This window comes from Heloderma suspectum, chromosome 2 (genome assembly GCF_057233095.1).
Source record: "Heloderma suspectum isolate Gila_16-S chromosome 2, 16-S_ref, whole genome shotgun sequence".
NCBI classification, from domain to species: Eukaryota; Metazoa; Chordata; class Lepidosauria; order Squamata; family Helodermatidae; genus Heloderma; species Heloderma suspectum.
This window is the reverse complement of record NC_139459.1, coordinates 209,111,438-209,129,040: the sequence shown is the minus strand read 5'-3', so window position 1 is coordinate 209,129,040 and position 17,603 is coordinate 209,111,438. Positions and strand designations below refer to the sequence as shown.

The 17,603-nt window shown below is 44.6% G+C and overlaps 1 protein-coding gene across 1 annotated transcript in view; it reads left to right on the top strand.

Annotated features, from left to right (window-relative positions):
• The window catches only part of SLC39A11 (solute carrier family 39 member 11), a 598,886-nt gene that overhangs the window by 564,126 nt on the left and 17,157 nt on the right, over window positions 1-17,603 (top strand). The gene's annotated exons all lie outside the window — the stretch shown is intronic.

Genomic DNA, 17,603 nt, shown 5'->3' with positions numbered 1-17,603 from the left:
TACACCAACTGCAGGAGCCACATTGGTCCCAAGGTGGTTCCCTACCCTCCACATGGATCTGAGGAACACAGTTTCAAAGGCTACTGAGCTAGGAAAGGCATCCCAGCTTTCTTCTCATGCTGGAATTCCATGTAAATCTCAATGCTGAACGACGTTCTCATCTTTGCTTTGAAGTGCTTGAAGGCTGGGAATCAGGCTTGTTGGTGTACGGGGGGAGCCGAAGAGCTTGTTGCTTCTATTATCTTGCAATATAGTCTTGGAAGAAATTGTTCTCCCTACTTGGCTGTTTGACACAGGAATGTTGCAACTGCCACACGCTCCTATCTTTCCAAGGGGTTTGTGGCATGTGTGGTTTCCAGCATGCACATGAAGGGGCCAGGAGTACTTAGTTTTGACTCCAGCATTGTGCAGAATGCAGAGAATATGCAAAACTGACATTATCATTAAAAGTACTTTAAAAAATGTAAATAGCCATTTACTAGCTCCCCAGAAATGAAACTCGCTTTCCATCACCATCGGCTGGTCTGATCTGAAGCTCTGTGTCGGCCGCATTGCCTCAAGTACAGAATTGCTGTTCATGAGCACAAGAGGAAGGGCTACATGGGTCCTTGGAGATGGAGGCAATGGAGGTTATTAGCAAAGATGGTTTAGAGCAGCTTTCCCAAACCTGGTGCAGATGTGTTGGCCTGCAGTTCCTATGATCCATGATGGCTGGCGATGATGTGAGTTGTAGTTCAACGTGCCTTGAGGGCACCAGGTTGGGGAAGGCTGGTGCAGAGAGTTGGGACATGGCATGTGCTTGCACTCTCACTTGAGTGCTGCGGTGTACAGTTTGAAATGTCGGGGCTGTCCCTGGAAAGGAGGAACCCTGTTTCCCCCAAGGTACCCTAATATTGACAGTGGGTAATATTGCAGAATATTATCTAATATTGCAGAAGCCACAGTGTGGGCAGGTGTGATGCCACTGTGAGTGAACAGCCCTGGCCCATGTTTTCTACTGGGACCATCTCTGCTGAATCTGTTACTCACAATAAGCACTGTGTAGGTGGCAATTATATGTAACATTTATTTATTTATTTATGTATTTATTTATTTATTACATTTATATACCGCCATTTTTCCTCTTTAAGAAACCCAAGGCAGCATACATAATCATCCTCCTCTCCATTCTATCCTCACAACAACAACCTGTGAGGTAGGTTGGGCTGAGAGTCTGTGACTGGCCCAAAGTCACCCAGTGAGTTTCCATGGCCGAGTGGGGACTAGAACCCGGATCTCCCGGCTCCCAGTCCCACACTCTCGCCACTACACAACACTGGGACTATAGTACTTTAGACTACTGTTCAAGGTGCTTCATGTGCATTATCACAGTTCTGATTTAAACAAGCTGCTGGGCACACAAAAAGCACTTACTCATGCAGCATTCTGCATGTCCTGGCTTCTTAACCCATGCACTGGTCCTTGTGTGGACATTGTTTGCGCACCAGTGTTCTATAGCCCACGAATGCTGCACCAAGAAGGGGCCAGCACATGGGTTAAGCAAGTTTTGAAAGCGATGCTGGATTTTGATGCTGGAATGCTGCACATTGAACACTACCTTGTGTAGATCCTGTCTAGCCCAGTATTGTCTGCTATGACTGACAATGGTCCTATAGGGTCTCAGGAAAAGGGGTTTACCAACCCTGCTGTCTGAGATCCTTTAACTTAGAGCATTAGTCCAAGGACCTGTATTTCTGCATGTCCCTGGGTGCTCCACTCCTGAACTATGGCCCTTCCCCATGGGGAAATGCTTTTCACGTGTCACTTAAATGCTTTTTCACATCTCATTTTAAACTTGGCTTTAGCCATCCTTTCCTTTCCACAAGATGATGTCCTGTCAGATGGGGAGGCTGAGAAAACCTTTCTTTGGACCACCTAGTGAATTCACGGGTAAGGTGAGATTCGAATAATGGGCTTCACGTCTCACGCTCTTAGCCACTAATAACCTTGGTGCTCGTTTAGCGAAGTGTACGCTCGGACTACAATTGAGCTGGCTAGGGAAAGAGTATGGGAGCTTATTTCAAGTTGTTTCCCACATATCACTTCACCTACCCCCATGTTCTAAGGGAATGGCACTCTGTAACCTTGGCTAATTTGCCAAAGAAAAAACAGCAACAAAATGTTCACTTTGGGTTACTTCCCGGTAGCCTTGAGACAGCAAACTTTTTATTTATTTTTTTTAAAGGAAAACAAATGCAACTGGCCTCATATGGGCCCCCCAAGTGCAGATTGCCTCACACGGCTCTCCTCCCCTGAGCCTGCTGAGGTGAGAGCAGAGCCCCCTCAGGAATGCTGTTGACTAGAGGCTGCGAGAGCGCCAGTTAAATGGGAATTGGCCAAATCAATAAATCAAGGCACCTGAAAAATGAAACTAAGGTGGCTCTACTGCTAACATCCCCCAACCCTCTCCTCTCCTCAATTAAAACAAACAAAAATAAAATGGCAAACATGTCAACCTGCCACATTGCGTTAAGTCTGTAGAGATGAAAACACATTCGCTTAGCTGGACACAAGAATGTGTGCATTAAATTGGAATGCTTTAAGGATTGGTTACCTTGTTAAAATGGAAGGCGCAAGTCAATGAATTCCAAAGCTGCTGAAAGCAACATGGCGGTTCTGAGGATTATGCACTATCTAGAGAGGCAGGTATTATTTTAATATTATTATTATTATTTTACATGTATTTTACATTTATATCCCACCCCTTTTTCCTCCAAGGAACCCAAGGCAGCTTATACGATCCTCTCCCTCTCCATTTTATCCTCACAGCAACCCTGTGAGAAAGGTCAGACTGAGAGTCAGTCACTGGCCCGAAGTCACCCAGTGAGCTTCATGGTCGAGTGAGGAGTTGAACCTGAATGTCCCCAGTCCCAGTCCGACATTCTAACCACTACACCACACTGCTTCTCTTTTGTTGGTTAAGGCTTGTCTGCAGAGAAGCTCCTGTCATTCAAGAAGTGATATTTTCCCTGGCTTTCACATGTTTCTGCACATGTGACAATCGCCAAATTACTCTGACAGAGAAAAACCTTCAAAACTAGCATTTCCCCTGCTCTTGTGTGGTAACTTTAGCAATTTACACATAGGGATGAGGACTGTTTCAACCAAATGGTTCCTCCATGCATAAATGTGGTGGCAAAGTCACTGCGTGGGGATTTCTTTGAGTTGGAGCGACACGTGACAGTTGTCATGGGGTTGCAGTTGAAAATGGATTCTTGTAGTGAATCATATCTTCAGGCATAATATGTAGGAGTAAACTTTATGGCTTGGGTCCATAAGAATCTGATCTGAAGAAACACCTCCTCCCACATACTCCCCTGCATTCCCTGAGAACGTCACAGGACACCCTGATTGTTGTTCCTCATTTTTAGGAGATATGTTTACAGACAACAAGATAGTGCTATTTCTCCGTATTAGCGGCACATCCTGGGAAAATACTTGTGGATATTGGATGCTGAGAAACAACAGTGGGAGAGAGCTCTTTCTCTCATGTCCTATTGTGGGCTTCCCATAGGCATCTAGTTGGCCACAGCATGGAAATAGAGTGCTCAACTAGATAGGCATTTGGTCTGATCCAGCGTGGTGGTTCTTATATTAGCCAGTCCCAAGGAGATATGTCCAGAGGCTTTCTAAATGTCAGGAGATAACTGACTAGCAGCTCACTTGTGTTGTTAGACCTTTGGGGAGAGGATTGAGGGTTGCTGAAGATATTTTAGATCAGGGGTGGGCAACACATGCCCCCCCCACTGCCCAGACCATTGAATTTGCTGCTGAAAAAGAGCTTCCTTTTAAAAGACAAAAAATGGCAGTTTGCTAATACCAGTGGGGAAACAGCCATCTGTCCCTCACCACATAGTTGGTGGCTGATCAGAGTGGTGGAGACAAAGAGCGGGGTACCCAGGGCTGGCAGACTGCCCATGTGTGTCTTAAAGAGACAGAATATGATTATGAATTAGTATTAAATAGTACTTTATTTAATTATTTATTACATTTCTATACTGCCCAATAGCTGAAACTCTCACTCCAAATATAAACATGTTTTAATTGTCTTTGTTTTAGGTTCAGATATTTCTTTTATCTATACAGGCATCTCTGAAAAAGTACAGCTTGAAATGAATACAAGTTGGATGCTCTATGTTTAATAAAATTGTTATTTCTTGCACTTGGATTTGCGTGTTCCTCTTTTCTGCCCCTCTTTTGTGGGCATAGCCCTTTTATTTCCACTTTGTCTTGAAAAACTAAGCCATCATGTTGGAAGCATCCACTTCCCTTGGAACAGGGAGAAATAAAGAGGTGTTGATCTCTGTCTCATCCTGCTAATATATGGGTAGCGGCATCATCTGAAAGGAAGGAGGGAGGTCGAGGTCCTCCCACCTGTTGAAGGAATGTATGAAAGAAGTCACCGGGTATGAAGGTTTGAGGCCTACAAAAGCAAAGGGGCGGAAAGGGTCAGGCTTAGAGGCCTGGAGTTTTTATTGGGAAGGAGTATCCCTCAGAGGAGTAGTTTCATTTCCCTGGTTAAGCTTCATTTCTTCAGGTTTGAAGCAGTACTTTCGCTTTTGAGGGAGGAAGGTATATAAAGAGAGTGAGAGAGCCAGTCAGAGTGAGAGTCAGGGAGACCAGAGCCTAAAGAGGAACAGGAAGAAGCAGCCTGGAGAGGTCTAAGTACAGCTAGGGTAAAGGATTGTGTTTTGCAACTTTTATTTTCTCTTAATGCCTTTTGTATCATTCAGCTCTAATACCTTTAGTTTTGAATTGCTTGCTTTAATTTACCAGTAAACTGGTGTGGTTAAACCCTGTGTCTAGAGTGTAGGTCACCCCTCACCCACAGCCTAAACACCACATTATTGGAAAGGGGAAGGTAAAAGAAGAAAAGTGAACTCTTAACGAGGCAAGAGATCTTTAAGGAGTTGCTGAGGGGGTCCAGGTCATAAGGGGAACCCTCACACATGGCCATACAGGGAAGCCCCACTGTCAGCATGCCTGGCAGCCACACATTTGGAATGCTCCATTTGGAACACACAAGAAAGGACTCTATACCCATACTGCTGTTTGTGCATAGAGATCCTCCATGCAAGTGGAGGACTTGGCCCAATCAGGATCCCTGTACACAAGGAGGATCTCTGCACACAAACAGCAGTATGGGTGTAAGATCCTTTCTTGTACACTCCAAACTTCAGGCCATCAGGGGACATGGCCACCCAGGCACGTCAGCACGGGGGATAGCCTGCATGGCTGTCACCAGTTCAGTACAATTACTAAGTTGATAACCTATAGTGCCTGTTCTCACATGCCTGAAATGCATGGATGGCAAGGGGTGTGGCCTCAGCCCTGTAAAATGTGCCTATCTCTGAAGCTTAAGATAGCTACTGTTTTCTTATCGCCTTCATTTCTACTACAGCCTTGTTACTCATTCTTGTTACTCTGTTTCTGATTTAACAAATGGGAATAGACAATGTCAATGGGCTTGCTTAAGGCTACCCATCTTATTCCCCCACCCCTACATCTTTCAGGAAAAGAGTATGTTTGTGCAGAGAGTGGAACGGCCCCAACTCAGAACTGTAAGAAATAGACTCAAAATAACAGGGAGAATTACTGTGGAGAATATACTATTCTTTGAAAGAAAGTAATGAGAGTGGTGAACGCAAATTAGATTTTTGTAATTTTAAAATAAAAAGACCAATTAGTTTCCAGGTTAAAAGCTTTGTTCTCATTTTAGTACATTTTACACTGCAAACTGTGAGGGCAGTGGAAGAACTCAGGTTTGCCTCCATCCAAAGGCCAAATGCAGGGTGGGGATCACTTCTGAAATGTCTTCTCCACCCTGTCTCTATAGCTGGCTCTAATCCTCACCTGCGGGCCTGTCTCATAGAGGATGCAAATTAATTTCCCCTTCTGATCCACTCCTGGAGTCCATTGTGAGAATTAGAGTCTTTTGCTGTGCTAATTTACTGGATCAGATTGGGCAATTACCTGTTTATAGGGCTGGGTGTGAGGCATAATTTTCCTGTTGCGCGGCAGAGGGTGTGTGTGTGTGTGTGTGTGTGCGTGCATGCAGTTTGCGTGATCAAAGTGTATCTCCCTCCCTTTCCCACTTTCCCTGGGCTCACTTGACAGTTATCAGTAAGAAGTCGGTGTAGTAGTGCAGGCAATGTTTAAAAGGTTTTGCTTCTTGTGGTGTGGGTAAGACTGAGTCTCACATCCAGCCACATCCAACTTGAACCTTCTGGTGGAGCATCGGGTGCCGGATGGTTTTAGTTGGTTCTTGGGGTGCTTGTTGATCCAGCACTGCCATTAGAGACTCAAGTGACCTCTGTGGTGCGAAGCGCCCTTTATCAGCTGGGTCCTGGATGGAGATAGCTTGGCCACAGATATGTATTGCAATGTATTCTATGTGGGGCTGCCTTTAGAATGGTTTGGAAACTGCGGTTGGTCCAAAACAGGGCCACAAGGTTACTAACTGGGACTGCGCAATGTGTCCATAGTATGCATATGTTTTGTCAGCTGCTGCACTGGCTCTCAGGCCATATCTGGGCCCAGTTTAAAGTGCTGGTTGTAATCTTTAAAGCTGGGAAAGGCAACTTCGGGAGGTTAGGGGAAAAGAAGGATTTCACACTCTAAACTGCCCAGAGAGCTTCGGCTATTGGGCGGTATTGAAATAAATAAATAAAGCATCCATATGAGATTGACAGCTGTTGGAGATACTTTCAAATTAGGGCTGGGCATGGATCCCCTGATCCACCTCAGAGGCTGCTTCAGGGCTTCTGAGGCAGGCCCAATTCGCTTTGGGCTAGTTTGGGGTGGGGGGGCGGCCTGCTTCAGCCTCTGGAGCCAAAGCAGGATTTGGACATCTGAATGCCGCTCCCCGCCCCCCCAGCTCCTTACCTGGGCCCTTGGATACACACTGCCAGCCATTTTGTTGTTCGGGGGGGGGGGAAGCTGCCGCACCACTGCCACCATCTCCTGGGCCCTCTGGATATGTGCTGCCAGCTGTCTTGTTGTTCTGGGTGGGCGGAGCCATTTAAAAAATGGCAGCTCCCTGTATTTCTGGAAATAGATCCTGCAGGATCTATTTCCAGAAATCCAGGGAGTCACCATCGTAAAAATGCCACCCCACCCCCCATGGAACAATAAGACGGCTGCTGGTACACATCCAGAGGACGCAGCTAAGGAACTGGAGGCTGGGATGTGTGTGGCGTGACTGGGCTGAGCTTCCAGATTGCACTGAAGTGCACTAAAGCACTTTGGAGCGACCTGACCTGCTTCGTGCTGCTTTGTGCCCCCTCTGCCTCTCCTCAGAGGTGGCCCGAAGCACCCCGCTTCGACTTGGAGCTCGAGCTTCAGGCCGTAGCGGTGCACAGCCCTAGTTCAAATGTAGCAACAGCAGTAAAATCTTCAGTCTATTGAATGATCGGTGATGGCTGTTTATCCTCCCAAACTTGAAGTATAAGTCTCTGTGCAACTGTAAGGGCTCTCAGTATCCAATTTTGGTGTCCGTTTGTTAATCCCCACATCAAAGGGATGCAAGTTAAAAGTGCACGGACATCCGCTATTATCACAGATTTTTTAAGAATGACATCTATATGAGCAATGACATCCAGTGAAAAAGAAGCCACTATAGGACATGCCCACATCATATGCCTCCATGAGGCATTGTCCATCATATGCCTCCATGAGGCATTACATCGCCAGCATTTGGCTAGCCAGCTTCTTATTAACAATTCTCTGTGGTGTCCCACATACACAAAACCTAATTTTTTTGTTGTTGAATCAGCCTCAATTGTATATCTACATATGGAAGCTAGGGCAACTTTCCACTGATTAGACTGTATAGAGCATTCCAACTCCCTATTCTGTTCCTCTCTGACATTCTGAACATCTACTTTAATACGTTCCAAAATGCTTCCCAGGATATTATAGGCTTAGCTTTCTGTAAAGAACCAATTACTTCCTCCAGCAACGTGGGCAATGTTGACGCACTCATCATTGGTGGCCCATATATAGACTCCAACAAATCCTGTAGCTGAGTATACTGTCCACTAGCACTAGATGGTAAACAAGCCCAGCCCAAGTTATTTTGCTGCCTGACGCAAAGAACAAGACTTCCATTCCATGTCCAAAGCTGACTAGACTGACAGTTAAAGCTTTCTTCAACATTGGTAAGGGGACAACATCCTCTGCCACATCTGAAGGTAGCAGAATAGCTTGCGGGGCACAGGGCAGGCTGTGTGGCACACAGCTCTGTCCTCCAACACCCTGCTGCCACTTCTCAGCATCTGCCACCTGAGGCAACTGCCTTATCCAGCCTAATGATAGGGCCGACCCTGATGGTAAATGATACCTAATCCGCAATACTGAAAATGGTAAAAACTCATCATCTGATCCTGTTAACAGATCTAAAGCACAAATTTGAGTATCAGCCCAATTCCTCCACATAAAAGGCCGTCTCTCTATTTTCAAGGCTGGATTCTCCCATAATTTAGCATAGGAATTTAATTTCCTATGCTAAATTAATTTAGTTAATTTAGCATAGGAATATGGATCAAACTGCAACTGATAAGACAATGGGCCAGTTTGCACAATTGCCACAGCCCACCGTGGCTTATTAAAATGTGAAAAATGGGGAGACCCCCACCCCACCCCCAAATAAACTTCCAAAATTCTGCACAGAGTTTTTGAAAATACATTAGGGGATGTATAAAGGAATATTATGTAGTACATAAATTATCCATGGCAAGACATCTTAAATATGTTAACTTTATACCAAGTACTATATATATATATAGAGAGAGAGAGAGAGAGTAAGTGATGGCCATCTTTCCAAGTCAAGAGACATTTGACCCTATCTTTTAAATAACTCATGTAGTCTGAGCCTCTCAGTTTTAAAATTTGATTCTGGGGTTGCTGTGAGCTTTGTTTCTTGGTGTATTTATGCTGCTTTTAATTTCATAGTCTGATGCTTTGTTCGGTATTTGAATTGTTTTTATGTTTATTTATTGTAAGCTGTACAGAAAACTTTACGCTATGGAGCAGCATACAGATGTCATAATTAAAAATAAAAATAAATCCATACAAATCAGGCTGAGCTGGATTGTTAATTCATTTTATTAATAGGCCAGCTACCAAATAAAGTCCATTCTGTCTTGACACTACTCAGCCTCCCTAACATTAACTGAGCACATGTGATTAATGTTCACTTTTTAAGTGCTGAGGAGGAAGGTTCAGTCTTAGATTATTGACTTAAGGGCAGCTGCTATAAAGAAAGTAGAGCATTTCTTTGCTGAGACTGCTGGGGGAACAGAGGACTGTGGTACAGGAAGGATTGTGTGTTGGCACTAAGTATGGGTGAAGAAGTGATTTTCAATATTGCTAGGATTCTCAAAACATCTCGCCACTTGTCTCGTGCCTGATTCCCATTCATATTTGTGATCACTGCTTGTTTTGTGTGAACGGGAAACTCGTGCAAATCGAGCAGCAATTGAAGGTGAAATTTATGCAGATTTCTTGAAATTTGCGCAAATTAGAAAATTTGTACAAATCGAACTGGGAATCGGGAAAGAGACAAATGTGAGCATGCATTTGACAATTTGCAAATATTTTTGGTGGACACCTGCTTGTGCTCAGAGCTGTGAACAGAACATGCTCTCATCTTTTGCAAGAAAAGTGAAATTCTCATACTTAGCCCAAACAGGCACAGGGAAGTAAAGATTTCAGCAAAGCACTGGCTCCTCAAGAAACCAATGGGACAGAAGGATCAAGAAGAACTAGAGGTGAAATGCCCCATAGTATATAGCTCTTTAGGTTTAGGTTGGATTCTGTGATGTTGGGTGAAAAGAGAGCAGAAAGAATGAAGAACAGGCAGGTCAAACTGGTGTGTGCATATGCACTGAAACCAATTGTTAAGTGAACAGAACACTGTAATATCCAAATACATGAGAAGAAATCCTGCCTGATAACAGCTGCAGTAACTTTACCTGGCACTACCACTTCATGTTTGGTGGCTACAAGTAGGACCTGCAACAAAATATTACAGTATGGAGTGCTCCTGTTCAGGGTGTCAGCCAGCCAGCCATGCTTCCTTTCAGGATGCTCCATTCCATCCCTGCTCCAAACAGCTCTCCCCCAATTATTTGAGGAGGCCAAGGCTTGCCATTAGCTTCCATTATGGGGATGCTGCATTTTGTAGGTCAAATCCTAATCTTTGGAAAGTGTTACACATATTTCACCCTTGTTTGCTTTTCTTGATTGATGTGCCAGCACCAGCATGGTTTCATCGGTCATATTTGTGGGCTTACAAACATTTTAACATATTATTCTTATTATTCATGTATAAAGCACTTGTGATTTTCTAACGGGTAGACAGACTCTGAGCAAGTCATTTATACTGTTAGCAGAATTTTTGAGGCAAATTTCTGATATCTGGGGTCATTGCTGGGTTACAATTGAATTAATCTGGCCCTAATAAAGAACAATGTCAGCAAGGAAACGCAGTCTACCAGTCTCTTAGCAGGCTAAAAGAAGCCCTTCAGCATCAGCGTTAGACTTAACATGTCCCCCACGTAGTATAAGTTGCCATAACACCCTGACTTTGATTCTGTAGCTTCTAGCTTTAACCCAGCCTTCCCCAATGTGGTAGCCACAGGATGTATTGGTACAGGCAGAACAGAGTCTGTGATTCATATGGATCTATTAAACTACATGAGTACAGACATTACAAACCATCTATATTATGACAGCCCCAGGATAGGGGAGGAAGGCAGGCATCCCTTTCCCTCATGTTTGAGGAGTCAAGCAGTTCAGATTAGATTGTGAAACTGTCCAGGATGATGCCTCCTGTTTGGGATTTTCCAGCTAGCACTGTGGGGGCAGATGGGCCTTAATGAAGTACCTCCAGGAAGAATTCGGGATAGACCACAGTATGTCTAAGAGATCAACAAGTTTAATTAGTTATGGCTCTTATGCGATTTAATGCCTTGTTGATGCTTTTGTAGGCCCATCCCAATCACTCACCACCATTTCCATAAAAATGTCCCTAATCAGTTAGCCAAGGTGAGTCTTGCCTAAATGGTTATGGCTGCTTTCATTCACAAAACTGAAAGGAATGCCAGTGCACTGAGAGTTAAAAGGCAAGAGTTTAACCCAAAAGAGCCTGGCCGCCATATTGTATAGCTTCTAACTGGCCTTGCCAAGCTGCAAGATGGATTTATGGTTGTTGTTGTTCAGTCGTTAAGTCATGTCCGACTCTTCGTGACCCCATGAACCATAGCACGCCAGGCCTTCCTGTCCTCCGCTCTCTCCCGGAGTGTGCTCAAGTTCATATTCATTGCATCGGTGATGCTATCTAGCCATCTCATCCTCTGCTGTCCCCTTCTCCTTTTGCCTTCAATCCTTCCCAGCATCAGGGTCTTTTCCAGGGAGTTTTCTCTTCGCATTAGGTGGCCAAAATATTTGAGCTTCAGCTTCAGTATCTGTCCTTCCAATGAGCAGTCAGGGTTGATTTCCTTTAGGATGGACTGATTTGACCTCCTTGCAGTCCAGGGGACTCGTAAGAATCTTCTCCAGCACCACAGTTCGAAAGCATCGATTCTTCGGCGCTCAGCCTTCCTTATAGTCCAGCTCTCACAGCCATACATTACTACTGGGAAAACCATAGCTTTGATTATGCGGACCTTTGTGGGCAAGGTGATGTCTCTGCTTCTTACTATGCTGTCTAGGTTTGCCATAGCCTTCCTCCCAAGGAGCAAGCATCTTTTGATTTCATGGCTACAGTCACCGTCTGCGGTGATCTTGGAGCCCAAGAAAATAAAATCTGTCACTGCTTCCATTTCTTCCCCTTCTATATGCCAGGAAGTGAGGGGGCCATGATCTTAGTTTTTTTAATGTTGAGTTTCAAACCAGCTTTTGCACTCTCCACTTTCACCCTCAACAAGAGGCTCTTTAGATCCTCTTCGCTTTCTGCCATTAGGGTGGTATCGTCTGCGTATCTGAGGTTGTTGATAATTCTCCCAGAAATCTTAATTCCGACCTGTGATTCATCCAAGCCGGCGTTTCTCATGATGTACTCTGCATATAAGTTAAATAAGCAGGGCGACAATATGCAGCCTTGTCGTACTCCTTTCCCAATGTTGAACCAATCGGTTGTTCCATGTCTGGTTCTTACTGTTGCTTCTTGACCCTCGTACAGGTTTCTCAGGAGACAATAAGGTGGTCTGGTACTCCCATCTCTTTAAGAATTTGCCAGAGTTTGTTGTGATCCACACAATCAAAGGCTTTAGTGTAGTCAATGAAGCAGAAATAGATGTTTTTCTGGAATTCTGTTGCTTTCTCCATGATCCAGCGAATGTTGGCGATTTGAACTCTAGTTCCTGTCTCTTCGAAACCCCGCCTGTACTTCCGGTAGTTCTCGGTTCACATACTGCTGAAGCCTAGCTTGTAGGATTTTGAGCATCACCTTGCTGGCATGTGAAATGAGCGCAATTGTACAGTAGTTTGAACACTCTTTGGCATTGCCCTTCTTTGGAATTGGAATGTAAACTGACCTTTTCCAGTCTTGTGACCACTGTTGAGTGTTCCAAATTTGTTGGCATATTGAGTGCAGTGCTTTAACAGCATCATCTATTAGGATTTTAAATAGCTTAGCTGGAATACTGTCATCTCCGCTAGCTTTGTTGTTAGTAATGCTTCCTAAGGCCCACTTGACTTCACTCTCGAGGATGTCTGGCTCAAGTTCAGTGACCGCACTATCATGGCTATCAGGGACATTCAGATCTTTCCTGTATACTTCTTTTGTGTGACCCATTTGGGTCAGGAAGTGATGTCTGTTCTGCTCTCATCTGTATTTTTCTGCCTTTGGCTTCAGATGCCTGGGAAGAAATTTAGGGCACAATCCTATGCACGTTTAGTCAAAAAAAGGCCTACAACTCCCAGCAGTCCCCAGCCAGCCATGCAGGCTGGGGAACACTGGAAGCTCTATTTATTTATTTCTGTCTAAAGATGCATAGGATGGCGCCTTTAGATGCTTTTACAATAGAGGCATTTCTGGGACTTCGAGACAAGTAACCTGCATTGGCTGAGACCTGGTAACCCTGGACATGGGTACATGCAGTTATGTTGAGGATGGCAGAGAGAGAGAAGCCTCAGGTGTGGCCATCTTATGGCTTACTGTAAAATTGGGGACTTCGCAGGATCCAGGGCTGAATTGAGAATTTATATGCTAGGTGGTTAGTCAAAGTTGGATGATCCCGGGAAAATGCCAAGTTCCCTAAGAGAATGCCTGTAGAGAAATCCTGAGTTATAATCTCCGACTTCAGACAACTCAGTGTGATAGTAATGAGAGGGCAAGGGCCACAGGAGCAACAGAGACGGAAACCTTATTGAATTTATAAACTTGAGCTGGTCCTGTTGCAGTGTCTATACATACCATCCCAACTGGGGTTCTTGCATGCTAATGAGAGGGGAAGTTGCTTATCCTACGTCCTTTATTAATTCTCTGAAGATGGCTTTGTCTTGGCATCGGCCCCTGTGCTGGGATCACTTTCTGTGCAGGATAATTGCTGCAGAACCAGCAGGTCCTGGTTTAAAATCCATGTCCCCCGACGAGCTGCTTGAGTTCTAGTGCTAAGAAGCTGTCTGGGAAAGGACATGGAGAGTGGCACATGCTGAGGCTGTGGAGCCAGGTTGATGGAGCTGGTGGTGACCCATAGCCATGTTTCTGTTGAGTACATACATGTGACAGAATGTGAATGAAGCACAGATGCAACTGGCAACTGATTTCATAAGGCCCTCCTACATTCTGGGTTGCAAACCCGGTCAGTTCAAGTGTCCTCTGTAGGCAAAGGAAGAAGCTTGTGGGTGCTAGGTCAGTATTGCAGAAGGGTGGAGGCTGACGGCTGGGGAAAGGTAATGTTAACCTGGTGCACCTGTCAAGCTAGCAGCCACAAGCTCCTCATTCCTTGTAGGTGGGGAAAGGGATTTAACGAAGAAGCCCTAAGGTTATCTTTCAGATACTCAGCTTGAATGAGCTGTCTCCAGACCCATTGTGGTTCAGACAGAGCTAACATCACTGTGGTGTTTATCATCTTGTTTTAGAAACCAAGGAGAAGGGGATTTTCTTCATTCTTTCATCAGCATGTCAGTCCAGATGTGACACATGTGCTATTTAAAGGAGCAGTAGCCCTCTGAGTTAAGGTGCGTGGTGAAGGCTGAAGCTGGGAAGAGAATCTGAATGGCGTAGATGAGTTGCTATTTGTTGCACCAAAAGTACTGATCTTTCTCGCTGCATGGGTGCAATCCCCTGGCAGATAAAGTGAATGTAAAATGTGGTTAAAGTACCTTGGAGTCAAACGAGAGCCTTCTGGGTTCTCTTTACTTATTAAGCCAGGGGCCTATTTTTCATTTTCAAATTTATTTTGTTTTTCCTGGATCTTGATCTATACTAGCCTTCTCCAACCTGACACCCTACAGCTTTGTTAGACTACAACTCCCATCATCCCCAGTCAGCATGACCATTGTGGGCTGCGGTGTTGTAGTCCAACACATCTGGAAGGCACCAGGTTGGGGAAGGCAGAACAAGACCAGTCGCGTATGTGTAGCACGTATCCATGTTAACAGAAAATACTGGTTTTGTTTCTGGTGGAATAAAGAGAAATGTGAAGCAGTAAAGTCATAAATGCCCCTTCACGGATCACTGCCTTGTTGTGGCGAAGGGGCTTGCATAACTCAGTGAAGCCATAAGCTATGCCGTGCAGGGCCACCCAAGATGGACAGGTCATGGAGGAGAGTTCTGACAAAATGTGGTCAACTGGAGAAGGAAACGGTGACCCACTCCAGTATTCCTGCCAAGAAAACCCCATGGAATGTATCACAAGGCTAAAAAAGATGACGCCAGAAGATGAGCCCCTCAGGTTGGAAGGTCCAATATACTACTGGGGAAGAGCAGAGGGTATTTCCAAGTAGCGCCAGAAAGAGTGAAGCGGCTGGGCCAAAGCCGAAAGGACACTCAGCTGTGGATGTGTCTGGTGGTGAAAAGAAAGTCCGATGCTGTAAAGAACAATACTGTTTAGGAACCTGGAATGTAAGATCAATGAATCAAGGTAAGCTGGAGGTGGTCAAAAATGAGATGGCAAGACTGAACATCGACATCTTGGGAATCAGCGAACTAAAATGGACAAGCATGGGCGAATTTAATTCAGGTGACCATCATATCTACTACTGTGGGAAAGAATCCCTTAGAAGAAATGGAGTAGCACTCATAGTCAACAAAAGGGTGGGAAAAGCAGTACTGGGGTACAATCTCAAAAATGACAGAATGATCTCTCTACGAATCCAAGGCAAACCATTCAACATCACAGTAATTCAAGTCTATGCACCAACCACTGAGGACAAAGAAGCTGAGGTTGATCGGTTCTATGAAGACCTACAACACCTTCTAGAACTAACACCAAAAAAAGATGTCCTTTTCATCATAGGGGATTCGAATGCTAAAGTAGGAAGTCAAGAAATCACCGGGATAACAGGCAAGCATGGCCTTGGTGTACAAAATGAAGCAGGACAAAGGCTAATAGAGTTTTGCCAAGAGAACACGCGGATCATAGCAAACACTGTTTTCCAACAGCACAAGAGGCGACTCTACACATGGACATCACCAGATGGTCAATATCGAAACCAGATTGATTATGTCCTTTGCAGCCAAAGATGGAGAAGCTCTGTACAGTCAGTAAAAACAAGACCTGGCGCTGACTGTGGCTCAGATCATGAGCTTCTTGTTGCAAAATTTCAGCTTAAATTGAAGAAGGTAGGGAAAACCTTCCCTACCTTCCCTAAGCCATTCAGGTATGACCTAAATCATATCCCTTATGAATATACAGTGGAGGTGAGGAATAGATTTAAGGGATTAGACCTGATAGATAGAGTGCCTGAGGAACTATGTATGGAGGTCCATAACATTGTTCAGGAGGGAGCAACTCAATCCATCCCAAAGAAAAAGAAATGCAAGAAAGCCAAGTGGCTGTCTGATGAGGCTTCACAAGTAGCTGAGGAAAGAAGGGAAGCGAAAAGCAAGGGAGAAAGGGGAAGATATATCCAACTGAATGCAGAGTTCCAGAGAACAGCAAGGAGAGACAAGAAGGCCTTCTTAAATGAACAGTGCAAAGAAATTGAGGAAAACAACAGAATGGGAAAGACTAGAGATCTTTTCAAGAAAATCAGAGATATCAAGGGAACGTTTTGTGCAAAGACGGGCATGATAAAGGATAAAGAAGGCAGGGACCTAACAGAAGCAGATGAGATTAAGAAGAGGTGGAAAGAATACACAGAAGAACTATATAGGAAAGATCTTAATGTCCCTGTTAGCCATGATAGTGCGGTCACTGAACTTGAGCCAGACATCCTCGAGAGTGAAGTCAAGTGGGCCTTAGGAAGCATTAGTAACAACAAAGCTAGTGGAGATGACAGTATTCCAGCTGAGCTATTTAAAATCCTAAAAGACGATGCTGTTAAAGTGCTGCACTCAATATGCCAAGAAATTTGGAACACTCAACAGTGGTCACAAGACTGAAAAAGGTCAGTTTACATTCCAATTCCAAAGAAGGGCAATGCCAAAGAGTGTTCAAACTACCGTACAATCGCGCTCATTTCAAATGCCAGCAAGGTTATGCTCAAAATCCTACAAGCTAGGCTTCAGCAGTAGGTGAACCAAGAACTACCGGAAGTACAAGCGGGGTTTCGAAGAGGCAGAGGAACTAGAGATCAAATCACCAACATTTGCTGGATCATGGAGAAAGCAAGAGAATTCCAGAAAAACGTCTATTTCTGCTTCATTGACTACGCTAAAGCCTTTGATTGTGTGGATCACAACAAACTCTGGCAAATTCTTAAAGAGATGGGAGTACCAGACCACCTTACCTGTCTCCTGAGAAACCTGTACGAGGGTCAAGAAGCAACAGTAAGAACCAGACATGGAACAACCGATTGGTTCAAAATTGGGAAAGGAGTACGACAAGGCTGCGTATTGTCGCCCTGCTTATTTAACTTATATGCAGAGTTCATCATGGGAAACGCCGGCTTGGATGAATCACAGGTCAGAGTTAAGATTGCCGGGAGAATTATCAACAACCTCAGATACGCAGACGATACCACCCTAATGGCAGAAAGCGAAGAGGATCTAAAGAGCCTCTTGTTGAGGGTGACAGTGGAGAGTGCAAAAGCTGGTTTGAAACTCAACATTAAAAAAACTAAGATCATGGCCCCCTCACTTCCTGGCATATAGAAGGGGAAGAAATGGAAGCAGTGACAGATTTTATTTTCTTGGGCTCCAAGATCACTGCAGACGGTGACTGTAGCCATGGAATTAAAGGACGCTTGCTCCTTGGGAGGAAAGCTATGGCAAACCTAGACAGCATAGTAAGAAGCAGAGACATCACCTTGCCAACAAAAGTCCATCTAATCAAAGCTATGGTTTTCCCAGTAGTAATGTATGGCTGTGAGAGCTGGACTATAAGGAAGGCTGAGCGCCAAAGAATCGATGCTTTCGAACTGTGGTGCTGGAGAAGACTCTTACGCGTCCC